The following is a 16839-nucleotide window of genomic DNA, read 5'->3' on the forward strand; positions in this document are numbered from 1 at the left end:
GTAACACTTTGAAAGCCTGCTCCAAATGGTGCTTTCAGCATCAAACCTTCCATTCTCACATTTGGATGTGATTACTTGCTCTCTAATGACCCACTGCACTTTGTTTGAGTCTACCAAGTATTGAGCTTATCTTGTCTCAAATAATAGTTATTTTTATACTAATTTTAACTTGCATCCCTGAGTTCTGCCCCACAAGACACACAGACAAACACTCATACAATCTCTGTTAGTCATTATTGAACAGAGATTTTATTTTATCTTTGTATTTCCTGGAGCTCCACCCTCATGACAAGGCTCATAATTATTCAGTAACTATTGAACTGAATAAAGTGAAATTAGTATAATCTACAAAAGAATGTCTAAGCACATAGGGAATTTTTTTATCCCCAAAGAAGTTTTGTTTTGTTTTGTTTTAACTAAAAGAGATAAACCCAAGTATAACTAAGCTCATAGGGTATAACAAAAACAAACAAAAAATAAGGGTGAAGATATGAACTTTCAGCAGTGATCTATAAGAAGGACCTCACAGTCTCTCTAGTAAGTGAAAATATTCTTTCGAGACAGTCCCTATGTTATCTCCTTCAGGTTACAAAAGAGAAGTGAAAAGTTTTGGGGAACCACATATAATAATGAAAGACATTTTTCTTTGTTGTGCAGAGAATTCTACATCACTTATGTGATTGTACCTGATGCGTGCACATAAATATGCCTAGGAGAAAAGGTATTAAGTGTTCACTTGTCCATTCAGAATCCATGTCACATGCAAAATGTTTACCAACACCTTGCAAGAAGTCTACATTTAAAACTGGTCTTCATATTCACTCACGGGAGCTAAGATTCTGCGGCACATGTACCCATTTTGTATTAAAAAATAAAAATAATAAACAAGAACTCCAGAAAGATGCCCTGGCTTCTTTTGAATCTTGAAATTAAGATCTGCTCATTCCCAGGTTCCCAGATTTGAATTCACTACACCTTATTATTGATGGATGTCTGACATTGTCCCCATGTGCCGAAGTAGTCATCTTCTAATGACCTCCTCTATCACAGGCACATACTGTATAAGAGGGATAATTTACCCGGCTTTCAAATTTGTGAACACAAGCCCACTCATGCTTGTTCCATATCTGTAACTTGTGGATCTTAATACCTACATGGTGCTTGGCAAGGATTGAGGGGTTGTATCCACAGCACATCTGATGGCCGTGGGAGGATAAAAAGGAGCCCTGTCACTATAGGTTGGGGTGCACTTAGGGTGTGCTGTGTATAACAAATTGAAATGAACAAAAACCCATGCTGGTTGTAAATTATCCTTGCCTGTTACAAACTGCTAAAAGAAAAAACCTGATGACAACAGAGGAAGCAGAGTTAGAGTTTGTGAGGAGGCAAAAACAAAACAAAACAAAAGGAAACAAACAAACAAAACCAGGCTAATACTCTTGGGTCCCAGGAGCAGCAGTGATTGCTGGCAGAAAGTCATAGCTAAGGGGATTTGCTTGTCAGATCTCTTCAGAATCTGAGTGCCTTCCTACCAATAAACATTTCCAAGTACTTCCAACAATGGCCAGCGAGATGACACTTCTTACAGCTGCCATACTGTTTAATGTGAGTGCCACCTCTTTTCCCTTTGAGATGTATAAAACTGTACCTGTTATAGAAGCAGCTATACAGTGAATGGAAAAAGGAAACATAAATGTTTACAGCAGGGTTTAATTTCATGTTGTGTGACAACGAAAAACTGCTCAGCCTTTGAAAACAGCAAGACAGTGTTTGAAGTAAAGTTCTGACACCTACTAGCTACGTACCAAAATGTTTCTTTGAGATTCATTTTCCAATTTTGCTTAAGAAGGATTAAAACTATGGTACCTCCCTCCTAAGACTGCTTTAAGGAAGGCTATGTATGAGGAAGAGCCTAACAGTAGGCTGAAAAGTGGCCCCAGAAAAGACATCCCGTCCTAATCCTTGGAACCTGTAAATGTCACCTCATAGGACAAAGTCTTAGCAGTTGTGATGAAGGATTTGGGGTTGGTGAAATTATTCTGGATTTTCCGGTTGGACTCTAAATTAATTACAGGTATCCTTGCAAGAAGGAGTTAGAGGGAGATTTCATACACATACAGGAGGAGGATGCATTGTGGTCACAGAGTCAGAGATTGGAGTGATTTGGCTGCAAATCAAGGAATGCTGGCAACCACCAGAAGCTGGAAGGGGCAATTTTCCCCTGGAACCTCTGGAGGCAGTGTGGCACTGCTGTCACCTTGATTTCAGCCTGGTGAAAATGATTTTGCCCTTCACCCTTCTGGAACTATGAGACAATAAATTTCTGTTGTTTTAAGCCAGCAAATTTATGGTAATTTGTTACAACAGCCATTGGAAACTAACACAAGTCTATTTAGTCTAATGTCTGGCCCTTGGTCAATGCTGAGTTATGGCATTTATATAAGTGAGCATGGTATTATCCTTAATAATGGATGATATTGGATCTGAATTATAGGATCTTAGTTTCTCGACTAAAACACAATCTCTTGCAATCTCTGCCAAAATGCCATCCTGTATCTTTTCCAAATAATAGCCCTTAAGATTTTGGAAAACAGTTATCGTGTCTAGTCTAAGTTTTCCCCAATTATGTAAATCAACTATTATTTGCATAATGAATTTTACAGTTCCCTAACGATGTCACATCTGTTCCCACAATACACTCTTCTCTTTCTACACACACACACACACACACACACACACACACACACACACTCACCTTCCCCACCCTACATACACACATTATATATATACATATATCACAAACTGTCTCTCATCTATAACTGATTCCATACACATCTCTAGCGCCCGACCATTCTTTGACATACTAGCACCAGATTTTACCGCTTTCTGGACATCTAAACTTCAAACACCATATGCCAAAAAATGACGAATGACCTCACTATTCTTTCCCCTATAAAACAGTTCCTCCTCTAACGTTCTCTATTTTTCTTTTTTATAAAAGCACCACAATCTTCTGAATCTCATAGGTTTGAAATCTTAGTCATCTTCATTATTCCTGTTCCTACCCCTCTATTGATCCCTTCCTCATATGAACAGTTACCTAACCCTACTGAGTGCTCTTTGATAGCATCTCAATCATTTCCCTCATTCCAGTTGTCACCCTCACAATTATGATCCTCGTTAATCTTTTGTAATGACCTTTTAACCTCTTACTGAACCTACTGAAATGACATTCTAGAGATTTTTTCATCTCTAATATCTACCTCCTGTTATCCACGCTGAGAACCTAGATACATATCACTGAAACATAGCTCTTCTTATAGTATCTGTTCTCTGAAAATGACAATGGCTTTCAAAACAAATCCAAATTTCTTACCACATAAACAAGACTTCCCATGACATGGTCCCAGTTTAAACTCCAAAACTCATTTTCTATTACCAACCTATTCAAGCCAAATGAGAGATAATTAGTATTATCCTAAACACCATGTGTATTTTTGTCTTTAATTCTTCACCTATGCAAATGATAGGTTGATCTCTGTTTTGTATCATACTTATACATATGGAGTAAATTCTTTATTGCCTGTGTGTGTATGTGTGTCTGAAAATATATGTGGCGCCCCTAACCATCTATGTAATAGACTCCGAGCCCAAGGAGTATATTTATAACCTAGACTGGGACAACCATAATACCTTACCCACCCAGCCCCATATTCTAAGGCGAAGATGACAGGTAGGAGGCAAGCAACCTGGGTAGTTCAATAGCAGGAAATCCCTGGGATATTTTAAACTGTTGATGGGGGGAAAGAAAGAGAAAACCTTTACATGTCTGGTGAAACGCTCTTGGATGTGACTTCAGATGACTAAGTGCCCAGCCCCCAACTAGAGTAGAAGAGAATGAGAGAGGAAAGGAAGCCTTAACAGTGTTGGGGGTGTCTGACTCAGTGATCCCTCTAGCCAGTTCCACCTGTTGGACAAGTATTTTAGACAGAATAAAATATTAATCTCACCAGAAAAATCCTTTTTATAAACCTGTTTAGATATTTTATTAGATGCAAACAGCCTTGAAATATAACTGAAATCTCTCTTCTTGAAGCAAGTTGAGTGACATGGTTGTATTCGTCATTGGAAAACTCTGATGCTTAATGCTTAATGCATAAACAAATATTTTATGTTACTGGTCAGAAAAGTTGGGGAAATTTAGAATGAGTTAGGTAGAAATAAATATATAATCAGTGTGTATTTATGAACAAATCATTTCAAAAGTAATATATACAACTGAAAGCCTGTCAAGGACTTACTTTTATTCTACTAACGGGACCATGGGCCCCCCATCCCTGTGTTAAAACCTGTGACCAGGGTGGGGAAGGCACTGCTATTGTTCCAGACCTATCCTCATCCATTCCTTAGTCCTGGGGGAAAAGGTCTGTTTCAAGAAGGAGACTGGGGTGCAAAGTAAACACAAAGATATACACACACACAAAGTTGATATTGCTTTATTATGTAAATGTGCTTAAATTAAAAAATCATGACGTTTTGGAGTAAACTAACTGCATCGCACCATCCCATAGCAACACATCACCGTGTGTCATGTTTTTCTGTGTGTCACTAGTAAAGGAGATGAGCTGAAGCAAACATAATAATACAAGCAGGGCAGTTTTATACTTAGTTCATATTTTACCAAGTGAGTCAAAGGTTGTACTGATACTGAACATTTATTGAATGCTTACTATGGACCAGGCACCATGCTAAGTGCAATATGCTAGCATTGTACCTACAACTCACAATAACTTTATAAAGGAAGCACCTATTATGACTATTTTACACATGAGGAAAGCGAGGCATAGAGAGGTTATATTACCTGATGGGTCACATTTGGAAGTGGCAGAAACAGGAGTCAGAGGCAGATGTCTGACTTCAGAGCTTATGCTGAGTTAGGCTCTGAGATGCATTGCCTCAAAAACCCTGAAAACATTGTTAACGCCATGAAATCCTAAACTAGATCTACAACTAGTCATGAATTTCAAGCCCTGAAAAGATTAAACTCAGATGCACATCTGTGAAAATTTTGGGATAAAAGTGTCTAACTCTACTTGACTATGATAATTTCTGTAGATCATTTGTAATATTCAATTATGTTATAACATGTCTATTTAAAAAAAAACAAATTAAAAAGTCTAAATGTGTAAAAATGCAGATTGTGCTTTCTAACTCAGTTCCTTGAGATTATTACTGGGACCAAAACACTTTAACCAGGAAATGTGTAACAAATGTAAGATTTTCCCATTTTGAAACAAATGCTTATGTTGTTATATCTTCTGAAACACATATTTTTGTAAATTTAGACCTATAAAAAAGGCTCTTTTACATTAACTGGGTAGGCACAGATCAAGAAACAAGTATGGTTTAAATGAAAATTATATATTTAAATGTGAATTCCACTTTAAACTTTACAGAGTGAAAATAATTAAGAAGGAGATAAGAAGATGTAGAATTATAGCAGAAAAGAAACAGAGAGGATGAGGGAATTATCTCAGGACTCATGACTTGCCAAATTCTATAATATATTCCAAAATATCAGAATTAGATTTGTATAATACGGCATCTTTAAGACTGAACCTTTCAATGATGTGTGTCTCTTGATCAGGAAAGGTTCTGACAAAGGCCAGATGTGTTTGCTAAGAGCTTTTGGAGCCTAATTAAATAATGAGTAGATTCTGTCAGGGTTGAGATGCCTTGAACTTTTCAGGTCACTTCATAGTGCACTTTAGTCTAAACCTAATATTTCAATAACAGCAGTAACATCAATCTTCCTTTCTGACATTAAAGCCTTACAGATGAAAAGATTGTGAGGTGGTACCTGTGAAACTATTACAAGATAAAAAGATGTACTGGTAGCGCCTTCTGTGTAGATCAATCAATATGGTTATGTAAAGGGAGAATTTGCACTGGGAATACATTAGGAAAACCATGTTTAATTACAAGATATATTAATGATTATTCATTAAAAGCTTGAAGATAGCACTTTTTAAATATAGGCAGCATAACTAAAAGAGTATGCCCCGAGTGTGATGCATATTGAATAACTCTTCATGAAGTGCTGAGAACACAGGATTCACAGAAATGAGTAGTCTGCTTTGACTTTATGTAGTTCAGTGAAAGTGATCTGGGGTGGTCATTCTTTGTTCACTTTATAAAACTTACTTAAACAAACTATGTACAATTTGAATGAAAAATTCAAATATATGCATTCCTTTTAGGGTAAAAATTTCCATAACAAGGAGCTAAACTAGAGCTACAATTACTCAATAATGAGAACTATATATAAAGATCACTACTTAGTTAGAAATTATGATTTACATTATAATTGATTTTAGTACAACTATGACTGTATGTCAGCATTACAGAAGTACAAAAAAAAAGTGAAATCAATGATTAAAGACTCCCAGCTCCTCTGCTTGAATGACTGGGTGCTCCATGTGCCTTTAATAAACAGTGAAATACTTTGCAAGCAACACTGCAAAGGCTAAAGGTCACAGAAGATTCTGATTTTGTAGATCAAAGAGCAAATGAGAATGGTTAATGTTTGTCTTTATTGGTTTAATTCTATCAATTTCTATCATTTTTGTTTACAACAGCAAAAACATGCATATAATTAGAAAAAAAACTTTATAATGGAAATCTCAAATAAACAACCTAACTTTAAACCTAAACCTAAACCTAACTTTAAACCTAACTTTAAACCTAAATCAATCTTTATTGGTTTAATTCTATCAATTTCTATCATTTTTGTTTACAACAGCAAAAACATGCATATAATTAGAAAAAAAACTTTATAATGGAAATCTCAAATAAACAACCTAACTTTAAACCTAAATCAATTAGAGAAAGAAGAACAAAAAACCCCTAAATTTAGCAGAAGGAAAGAAATCGTAAAGATCAGAACACAAATAAATGAAAAAGAAATGAAGGAAACGATAGCAAAGATCAATAAATGGTACATAGACCAGGCTGAGATGATCACACTTGACCTGTTTGGTGACATAAGAAGTTCAGGTAGAATTCAAGAAACCAGTATTGAAAGAAGCCCCAGGAAATGGTGATAGGCTAAGAAATCCTGTGTCCATTACAGAGTTTTACTCTTTGAGTAAAAAAGGTGAACACAGCCTTTAAGAAGAGGTTCCACTCAGCTTTCTTAGAAAGAAAATTTCTCAATTACCCCAGCAATTATCCCTGTACTATTCACTTACATTCTCTGTGAAAACAGTTCCTAATCATTGCCATAACTGTAATACAGTAATTGCATTCAGTGTTTAACCAAAGGCACTGTTGCTAATTATTTTTACAACAGTTTTACTGAGTCAATACCGATCAGTGTCATCTCTCATATTTGCCCTGTGTTTCCTGCCAGCTGCTAGCAGGGGAAGTAATTACCTGGGAGCAGAGCCACAGGGATCTTCAGAGAACTGCACCACCACCAGAATACATCTTAATGAGTAGCCTTTGAATCTGTACTTCCACCTCTTATTCCTACTTCCATAAAATGATGCATTCCTTAAGTAGGATCATCATATCAGGTCTCAAGATAGAATTACAAAGTATATTGAAAACTGTAAAGTAACCCTAAATAGGAAGTTTGGTATGCTCCAAAAATACAATGTATGCAAATTTTTCATCCGAAAAGACAAAAATCTTGTCTAGGATTGGAATAATTGGGCTGCAGTTATTGTAGCCTTGTGTCTCTCAACTCTAACTGATATATTGTCCTGCCCTTTCACTCATTTATCCTCATAAAATTCAACTGGAGTCTCCCCCACTTACAGATACTGCAACTACTGAGGAAAGCAAAGCCTACATCGTCATATTAGAAATTAGAAATAAAACTAGGGAGGATATGTTTATTTTTACTGCGCTTGCCAGCTCTGACTTGATAACTTATGTCAAGATATAAAATTTCAAATTAGGTGAAGGTCCACCTCTAATCCACCAGCTAAATCTCTAGGCCATATGGGAAGGATTTTATTCATTTGTTTGTTTGTTTATTTGTCTGTTTATTAAGAGGTATTCAGTTTCCTTGCATGTGGATTTTATTTAGGGGGGGTGGTTATTTTAGAAATAGCATGCACTTTCTGTTTAAGTATCCTAATAGAAAAATTAAAACAAAAGAATAAAAATGTGTTTGTTCTGGAATCTTGGATTTTTACTCCCTCACAAACAATAATATTTAATGATCTGTTAAAAAGGGATTTTTCTAAAGGGTTTTTATTATGCATACACAGCAGGGTTTGTTTTTAAAATGGCTTGCTTTTATTGCAATGAGAAACAGAGAAAAGAGACGTGATGGGCCAGAGAACTTAATAAAAGAATATGAGATTCAGAATTCCTGTTCAAAGGCAAGATACCAACTAGGGAATATAGGTTCAAATATGATTTTCATCTTTTTGAGTTCACTCTTTAAGCTAGTAAACATTTTATTTAACAGACTTTAGGAAAAGGGTTGTCCATCCTTCTTTCACCTATGTAAAATAAAAACATACGATTATGTATGAAAAGCAAAAAATAAATGTATGAGCACAGGCACATTAAAGAGCCTGGACAGACTGGGCAGTAAAAACATCAAGTTGGATGGTGACAGAAAACTTACACTATAGAAACCAAGGAGATTATGCAATTCTAGCTAAATAAATAACTCCAAGAGTTGAAAGCAGCAGTGAGTTCTAGAGTGAAGGAATTGTACAAAAAACCCCAGTGAAAACAGAAAGACCAGAAGGCAAATTGACCTCTCTAAGCTCAGTCTGAGACCTATTGGAATGCCCAACATATATTTTTTTCTCAGCATTGTATCAATACTGCAACAATCAGATAGCTGTTATCTCTTATCTTTTCTTCACAATTCTTTCCTTGAGACTGCTTTCCTCCCTCTATAAAACGTTAAAGCATCCTCAGTGAATCTGAATCCTTTAAGAGTTTTGAGAATGGGGAGTTGCTGTTCAATGGGTATAAAGTTTAGTTACATAAGATGACTAAGTTTTGGAGGTCTGCTGTACACACAATTATTACAGTGAACCATCTATACTGTACACTTAAACATTTGTAAGAGGTTGGATCTCATGTTATCTGTTCATTCAATTTTTTTAATTTTTTTTTTGGCTCCCAGGCCTGTGGCTGTGTTATCCTGGGACCTCCCTCTGCTCTGGTCCTGGGAATTCCTTTTGCCCTTCTGTGATTTACATTCCCTATTTCTAGGATTTTTCATCTTCTTTTTTTAAAAGAGGGGTTTTAGGGCTTCCCTGGTGGCACAGTGGTTGAGAGTCCGCCTGCTGATGCAGGCGACATGGGATCGTGCCCCGGTCCGGGAAGATCCCACATGCCGCGGAGCGGCTGGGCCCATGAGCCATGGTCGCTGAGCCTGCGCGTCCGGAGCCTGTGCTCCGCAATGGGAGAGGCCACAACAGTGAGAGGCCCGCATACCGCAAAAAAAAAATAAATAAAATAAAGAGGGGTTATAGGCCCTCCTACACTGTTGGTAGGAATGTAAATTGGCACAGCCACTATGGAGAACAGTATGGAGGTTCCTTAAAAAATGAAAAATAGAACTACCATATGATCCAGCAATCCCACTCCTGGACATATATCCAGACAAAATTCTAATTAGAAAAGATACATGCACCCCAATGTCCATAGTAGCACTGGTCACAATAGCCAAGGCATGGACACAACCTAAATGTCCATTGATAGATGAATGGATAAAGATGTGGTACCTATATACAATGGAATATTAGTCAGCCATAAAAAGGAATGAAATAATGCCATTTGCAGCTACATGGATGGACCTAGAGATTATCATATTAAGCAAAGTAAGTCAGAAAAAGAAAAGAAAAATACCATATGATATCGCTCATATATGAAATCTAAAATGTGACACAAATGAACTTATCTACAAAACAGAAACAGACTATCAGACATAGAGAAGAGACCTGTGGTTGCCAAGGTAGGGGGAGGGGGAGGAGGAGGAGGGATGGGAGTTTGGGATTTGCAGATGCCAATGATTATATATAGGATGGATGAATGACAAGGTCCTATTGTATAGTACAGGGAATTATATTGAATATCCTGTGATAAACCATAATGGAAAAGAAAAAAAAGAAGTTTTAGGAAGTCAGATGACCACTGTAATGAGCCTTCCCAATTCTCTAATTCTCTGGGTGTACTTGTGGCAATGAAAAAAACTGCTGGAGCATTTTTCTTTATCTTATATATTTACCCCCTATTAGTCATAGTAATTTTTTTAATAAATCTTTATTGGAGTCTAATTGCTTCACAACACCGTGTTAGTTTCTGTTGCACAACAAAGAGAATCAGCCATATGCATACACATGTCCCCATAACCCCTCCCTCTTGAGCCTCCCTCCCATCCTCCTTATCCCACCCCTCTAAGTCATCACAAAGCACCGAGCTGATCTCCCTGTGCTATGCGGCTGCTTCCCACTAGCTATCTATTTTACATTTGGTAGTGTATATACGTCAATGCTACTCTCACTTTGCCCCAGCTTCTCCCTCCCGCCCCATGTCCTCAAGGCCATTCTCTAAGTCTAACTCTTTATTCCTGCCCTGCAACTAGGTTCATCAGTACCATTTTTTTTTAGATTCCATACATATACGTTAGCATATGGTATTTGTTTTTCTCTTTCTGACTTACTTCACTCTGTATGACAGACTCTAGGTCCATCCACCTCATTACAAATAACTCAATTTCATTTTTTCTTATGGCTGAGTAATATTCCATTGTATATATTGCCACAACTTCTTTATCCATTCATCTGTTGATGGACATTTAGGTAGATTCCATGTCCTGGCTATTGTAAATAGTGCTGAAATGAACATTGTGGTACATGGCTCTTTTTGAATTATGGTTTTCTCAGGGTATATGCCCAGTAGTGGGATTGCTGGGTCATATGGAAGTTCTATTTTTAGTTTTTTAAGGAACCTCCATACTGTTTTCCATAGTGGTTGTATCAATTTACATTCCCACCAACAGTGCAGGAAGGTTCCCCTTTCACCACACCCTTTCCAGCATTTATTGTTTCTAGATTTTTTGATGATGGTCATTCTGACTGGTGTGAGGTGATACCTCATTGTAGTTTTGATTTGCATGTCTCTAATAATTAGTGATGTTGAGCAACTTTTCATGTGCCTCTTGGCCATCTGTATGTCTTCCTTGGTGAAATGACTATTTACACTTTCCGCCCATAACTGGATTATTTGTTTTTTTGATATTGAGCTCTATGAGCTGTTTGTATATTTTGGAGATTAAACCTTTGTTTGTTGTTTCATTTGCAAATATTTTCTCCCATTCTGAGGGTTGTCTTTTTGTATTGTTTATGGTTTCCTGTGCTGTGCAAAAGCTTTTAAGTTTAATTAACTCCCATTTGTTTATTTTTGTTTTTATTTCCGTTACTCTAGGAGGTGGGTCAAAAAAGATCCTGCTGTGGTTTAAGGTCAAAGAGTGTTTTTCCTATGTTTTCCTCTAAGAGTTGTATAGTGTCGGGTCTTACGTTTAAGTCTTTAATCCATCTGGAATTTATTTTTGCATATGGTGTTAGGTAGTGTTCTAATTTCATTCTTTTACATGTAGCTGTCCAGTTTTCCCAGCACCACTTATTGAAGAGGCTGTCTTTTCTCCAGGGAGGCAAGTAATTTTGTTTTGAAAACAAGAAGATGATATGGAAAATGTTTTTATAAAATAATCAAGAAAAAAGTCTCATCAAATGAGGACATATATGTAAGTGATTAGGAAATTTTAAAGCAGTTCGCTATAAAAACAAGTGCTTCTCTGCTGGTGGGAATGTGAATTGGTACAGCCACTATGGAGAACAGTATGGAGGTTCCTTAAAAAACTACAAGTAGAACTACCATAGGACCCAGCAATCCCACTACTGGGCATATACCCTGAGAAAACCATAATTCAAAAAGAGTCATGTACCAAAATGTTCATTGCAGCTCTATATACAATAGCCTGGAGATGGAAACAACCTAAGTGTCTATCATCAGATGAATGGATAAAGAAGATGCGGCACATATATACAATGGAATATTACTCAGCCATAAAAGGAAATGAAATTGAGCTATTTGTAATGAGGTGGATGGACCTAGAGTCTGTCATACAGAGTGAAGTAAGTCAGAAAGAGAAAGACAAATACCGTGTGCTAACACATATATGTGGAATTTAAGAAAAAAAATGTCATGAAGAACCTAGGGGTAAGACAGGAATAAAGACACAGACCTACTAGAGAATGGACTTGAGGATATGGGGAGGGGGAAGGGTAAGCTGTGACAAAGCGAGAGAGTGGCATGGACATATATACACTACCAAACGTAAAATAGATAGCTAGTGGGAAGCAGCCGCATAGCACAGGGAGATCAGCTCGGTGTTTGTGACCACATAGAAGGGTGGGATGGTGGGGTGGGAGGGAAGGAGACGCAAGAGGGAAGAGATATGGGAACATATGTATATGTATAACTGATTCACTTTGTTATAAAGCAGAAACTAACACACCATTGTAAAGCAATTATACTCCAATAAAGATGTAAAAAAAAACCCAAGTGCTTCTTTTATTACTGTTATTTCATTATTATTATCTGCCTCAAAGAGCATCTATCCACTGTTTGTTTTGGTAATCACATAGGCTTTTTTCCTAAAAGCCATTGGGTTTCAATTAAATCTGATAAACAAATGCTGGAAGGAGGGCATACATTCAATTAGGGGATAAAATAAATTTGTTATAGGAATATGGAGATGGGGCTCAACCCATCTCTGATAGGAAGACAGGAAGGAGGGGGAAAACTTTTCCTCTTTTACGATGTGCCCGGAGGCTGGGATCTGCAGCTGGGCATTAAGCAGTTCAGTTTCTAGGAGAGTTTCCATTTCCAGTTAAAGGAGAAAAGTAGGGAAGCTTGTTCTCTGGAGGTGGGTAGAGAGTCAGCGTCACCATCAATGGAACTAACAGCAGGACTAGGCAAGCGGCAAGTTGGGACTGTAGCAGAGACACAGCTCACCAGTCATCTAGTGGCAGAAATGCATTTATTATGATTTTGCCTAATGTTTGTAAATAATAATATTATATTTGACCAGGAGATCTCTCCTTTCACTAGATTTATCCTTAACATATCTTTAAAATACCATTATAATAAGGAAAATAATATTAGGCTCATTGTAATTTTTTTGGATTACTAACATCTTACTTCTTAATTTTTATTTTGTTCTCATTTTTCCTTTTCATCTATATTTCTTTTTTCTTTTTTTATTGACTGAAAATTTTAATTTATACTTTTATTCTGTTTCATATTTTTCCACAACTAATTTGAGATCTATAAACTTTGTTTTTATTCTTTTAGTAGGTATGAAAACTTACTATGGAATTTAATATTTTTAGACCTCAAGCCTAGGTTAATCAAAAGGTTAATCAATATTTTAGCCATCCTGTTGAAAAAAAAAATACAAGAAACTAGGTACTTGAACTCTGACCACCACCCTCTTTAGTTATATGCTATTTGTTGACCAGTATTGACTTCTGTTTTATTTTAAATTTTTTGTAGTTGCATAATTTAGACACTATCATTATTATTATATTTGGAAAATATATCATTTTTTGTGTAGGTATATTAATTTCTGTTTTTGAGTTTTTCTGCTAGAGTGACTGTCATTTGAATATTTATTTTATAGAATGTTTCTGAGGATCTGTTGATGGTGAATTTTCTGCTTTTGCTTATCTATTTTTTTATTTTTTTGCGGTACGCGGGCCTCTCACTGCTGTGGTCTCTCCCACTGCGGAGCACAGGCTCCGGATGCACAGGCTCAGCAGCCATGGCTCACGGGCCCAGCCGCTCCGTGGCATGCGGGATCCTCCTGGACCAGGGCGCGAACCCATGTCCCCTGCATCGGCAGGCGGACTCACAACCACTGCACCACCAGGGAAGCCCTTGTTTATCTATTTTTAAAAGTTTGTTCTTATTCCAAAAAGACAATATTGCTGAGGACATACTTCTAAGTGGACTGTAAACTTTTCTTAGCAATTTAAAGATATTTGTCCAATGTTTTCTGACTCCATTATAGCTATTGAGAAATTTGTTGTCATTTAGGTGATCTTTCTTTTGTTTCTAGGTCCTTTTAACAGAGATTGGGAAACTACACCTAATGGCCTGTCTCCTGTTCTTATATGGCTCTCAAGCTAAGAATGGTTCTTATATTTTTAAAGGATGAAAAAAGAATAATATGAGACAGTAATCCTACATGGCACACAACGCCTAAAACATTTACTCTCTGGCCCTTTTCAGAAAAAGTTTGCTGAACCTTGTCCCTGTTTGCCTATTATAAGGATATTTTCGTTTTATCTTTCTCTCATTAAATTTAATCATTCATTTTTCTTCCTTCTTTCCTTCCTTCCTTTCTTCCTTCTTCTCTCCTTTCTTTCCCTTCCTCCCTCCCTCCCTTCGTACCTTCCCTCCCTCCCTCCATTCTTTTTCCCTTCCTTCCTCCCATTTCCTCTTCCTCTTCCGTCTTTTCATGAGCTCTCTCTCTCTCTCCTTTCTTCCTCTTTTTTCTTTTTGTTTGCTTCTTTTGCAGTTTCTCTACAATATTGTAGGTGCCAATTTATTTTTGTTTGTTCTACTTTATATAACTTGTAAACTGTGTGCCGGTGAACTCATAGGTTTGGTTTACTTAAAAATAAATTCTAACATTGTCTTTCATGTATTATCTCTCTCATACTTTTTCTACTGATGAAACTTGTCACTCTGTGTTCCACGTCTATTAAACTCTTTCATAATTTCCATCTCCTTTTTCTTAAGAAGCAAATCATGAGTCATTTTTCCAGCTCTATTTTCACTTTCATGAATTCTCTTTTCATCTGTGTCTAAACTGCTATATATATATATATATATATATATATATATAACTCATATCTTGAATTTGTCTTGCCGATGATTATGTTTTTAATTTTTAAAAGTTGTACTTTGATTTCTAAAAGTTATACTTTGTTCTAATTTTATTTCTAAGCATTATATTTTGTTCTTTGCCAACAAGTTTTTGATTTTTTAAATTTTGCATTTTACTTATGCATATTTACTTTATCTTCTGAATCTGATAATTAGCAAATCTTAAGTATTTATGCGTTAAGTATATTTTTTATATTAATTCTCACTCATGGTGTTTAACATACTTAAATGTTAGCTTTTTTTTTTATTGTGGCCACATATTTGGTTTAGGTTAATATATGAGAATCCTTAGGACTTAAATCCTCTTGTAAAGAGGATTTGGATCTACTGGTACTTGGGTCAAGACTGCCACCGAATTAAAACTCCTCACTTTAATTGCTCTAGACTAATGCAGAATATCAGGTTGGCTTCTCCACCTTGTGACAATGCAGGCTTACCTTTCCTATCTGATCTCAGCTATCTCAACTCCCTTATTGATGTTTGCTTCCATATAGGCCTTAGCTACACTTGACTTGGGGGTACTATTCAAATTCTCTTCTTCATCTTCTACTGCTCCTTCTCATCCTTCTTTTTCTGACCCTTGGGGATTTCCCTGGAAGCTCAAGACTCTTTAAATATAATTTATGGTAGTTTATCAATGATCTGCTTGTAGATAGATTATTCTTTAGACCATATAGTCATTTTTGCTGCTGTAAAAAAGGAGTCCTCTAACTTACAGATAAGAAAACTAGAAATTGGAAAGAGTATGCAATTTTTCTCAAGCAACATAGGTAAAAAGTGGCAGAGGTAGCATTATAACTTATAATTTCTAGTTCTTATGCCAATAATTCTTCCATTTTTTACAATATTACAACTGACTCTCAGGGATGAAGTCCATCATCATCATATTTTTTACAATATTACAACTGACTCCTTTGAATTCAAAGGAACATATAGGGCTTCCCTGGTGGCACAGTGGTTGAGAGTCCGCCTGCCGATGCAGGGGATGCGGGTTCGTGCCCCGGTCTGGGAAGATCCCACATGCTGCGGAGCGGCTGGGCCTGTGCGTCCGGAGCCTGTGCTCGGCAATGGGAGAGGCCACAACAGTGAGAGGCCCGTGTACCGCAAAACAAAACAAAACAAAGTCACATATAATATGAACTACCCAATTCATCATCTCTTACTTTATACTCATTTATATGGTTCATTTATTTTAATGTATATCAGTTTTGTCTCCATATGTAGACTGAAAAATCCCTGATGTCAGGCAACATATCTGTCCTCATACCTTTATCCCTTTATCCTTTGAATATCTAAATTCTAAGCACCAACACTTGTTCACTGATTGTTTATGAATTAATATAATCCATGTAACATTTTAGCTCCTACTTTCTTTACTTTGTCTCTCCTTCTCTCTTTCCATTTTAGTCAGTATTTCAAGTATACAAAAATGCAATTTTCTTCATATCAAAGGTCTTGTCAATTCTGCTTAAAAGGGAAATCATGCATATTAATGACCTGTACGCATAGTAACATGAGCAATGCTATATAGCTTAGTATTTTACCTGTCTAAAACTGAATCTATAGCAAAGTACTTATCAAATAAAATAATAAAACAATATAACCCAGAAAGAAAATTAGGTTTTATTTTAATAATTTTTAATTAAAAATATAGATAAGTGGTAATTCAATTTTAAATAAAATGTATGTGAAGTCATAGAATTCTTCATTTACTTAAATTTTAATAACACTCTTAAATAGTTTATAATTTTTATATGGAAACAATTTTAATTGAATACTAAGGACAATTAAATTTTACATTTCTATATTCTGATTATGATATTTAATTAGGAGATCAATAAATTA

At 36.2% G+C, this 16839-nt stretch overlaps 1 protein-coding gene across 1 annotated transcript in view; it reads right to left on the reverse strand.

The window, feature by feature from the left end:
• Nucleotides 1-16839, reverse strand: part of KCTD8 (potassium channel tetramerization domain containing 8) — a 252532-nt gene that overhangs the window by 11040 nt on the left and 224653 nt on the right. The gene's annotated exons all lie outside the window — the stretch shown is intronic.

This window comes from Tursiops truncatus, chromosome 5 (assembly GCF_011762595.2).
Source record: "Tursiops truncatus isolate mTurTru1 chromosome 5, mTurTru1.mat.Y, whole genome shotgun sequence".
Lineage (NCBI taxonomy): Eukaryota > Metazoa > Chordata > Mammalia > Artiodactyla > Delphinidae > Tursiops > Tursiops truncatus.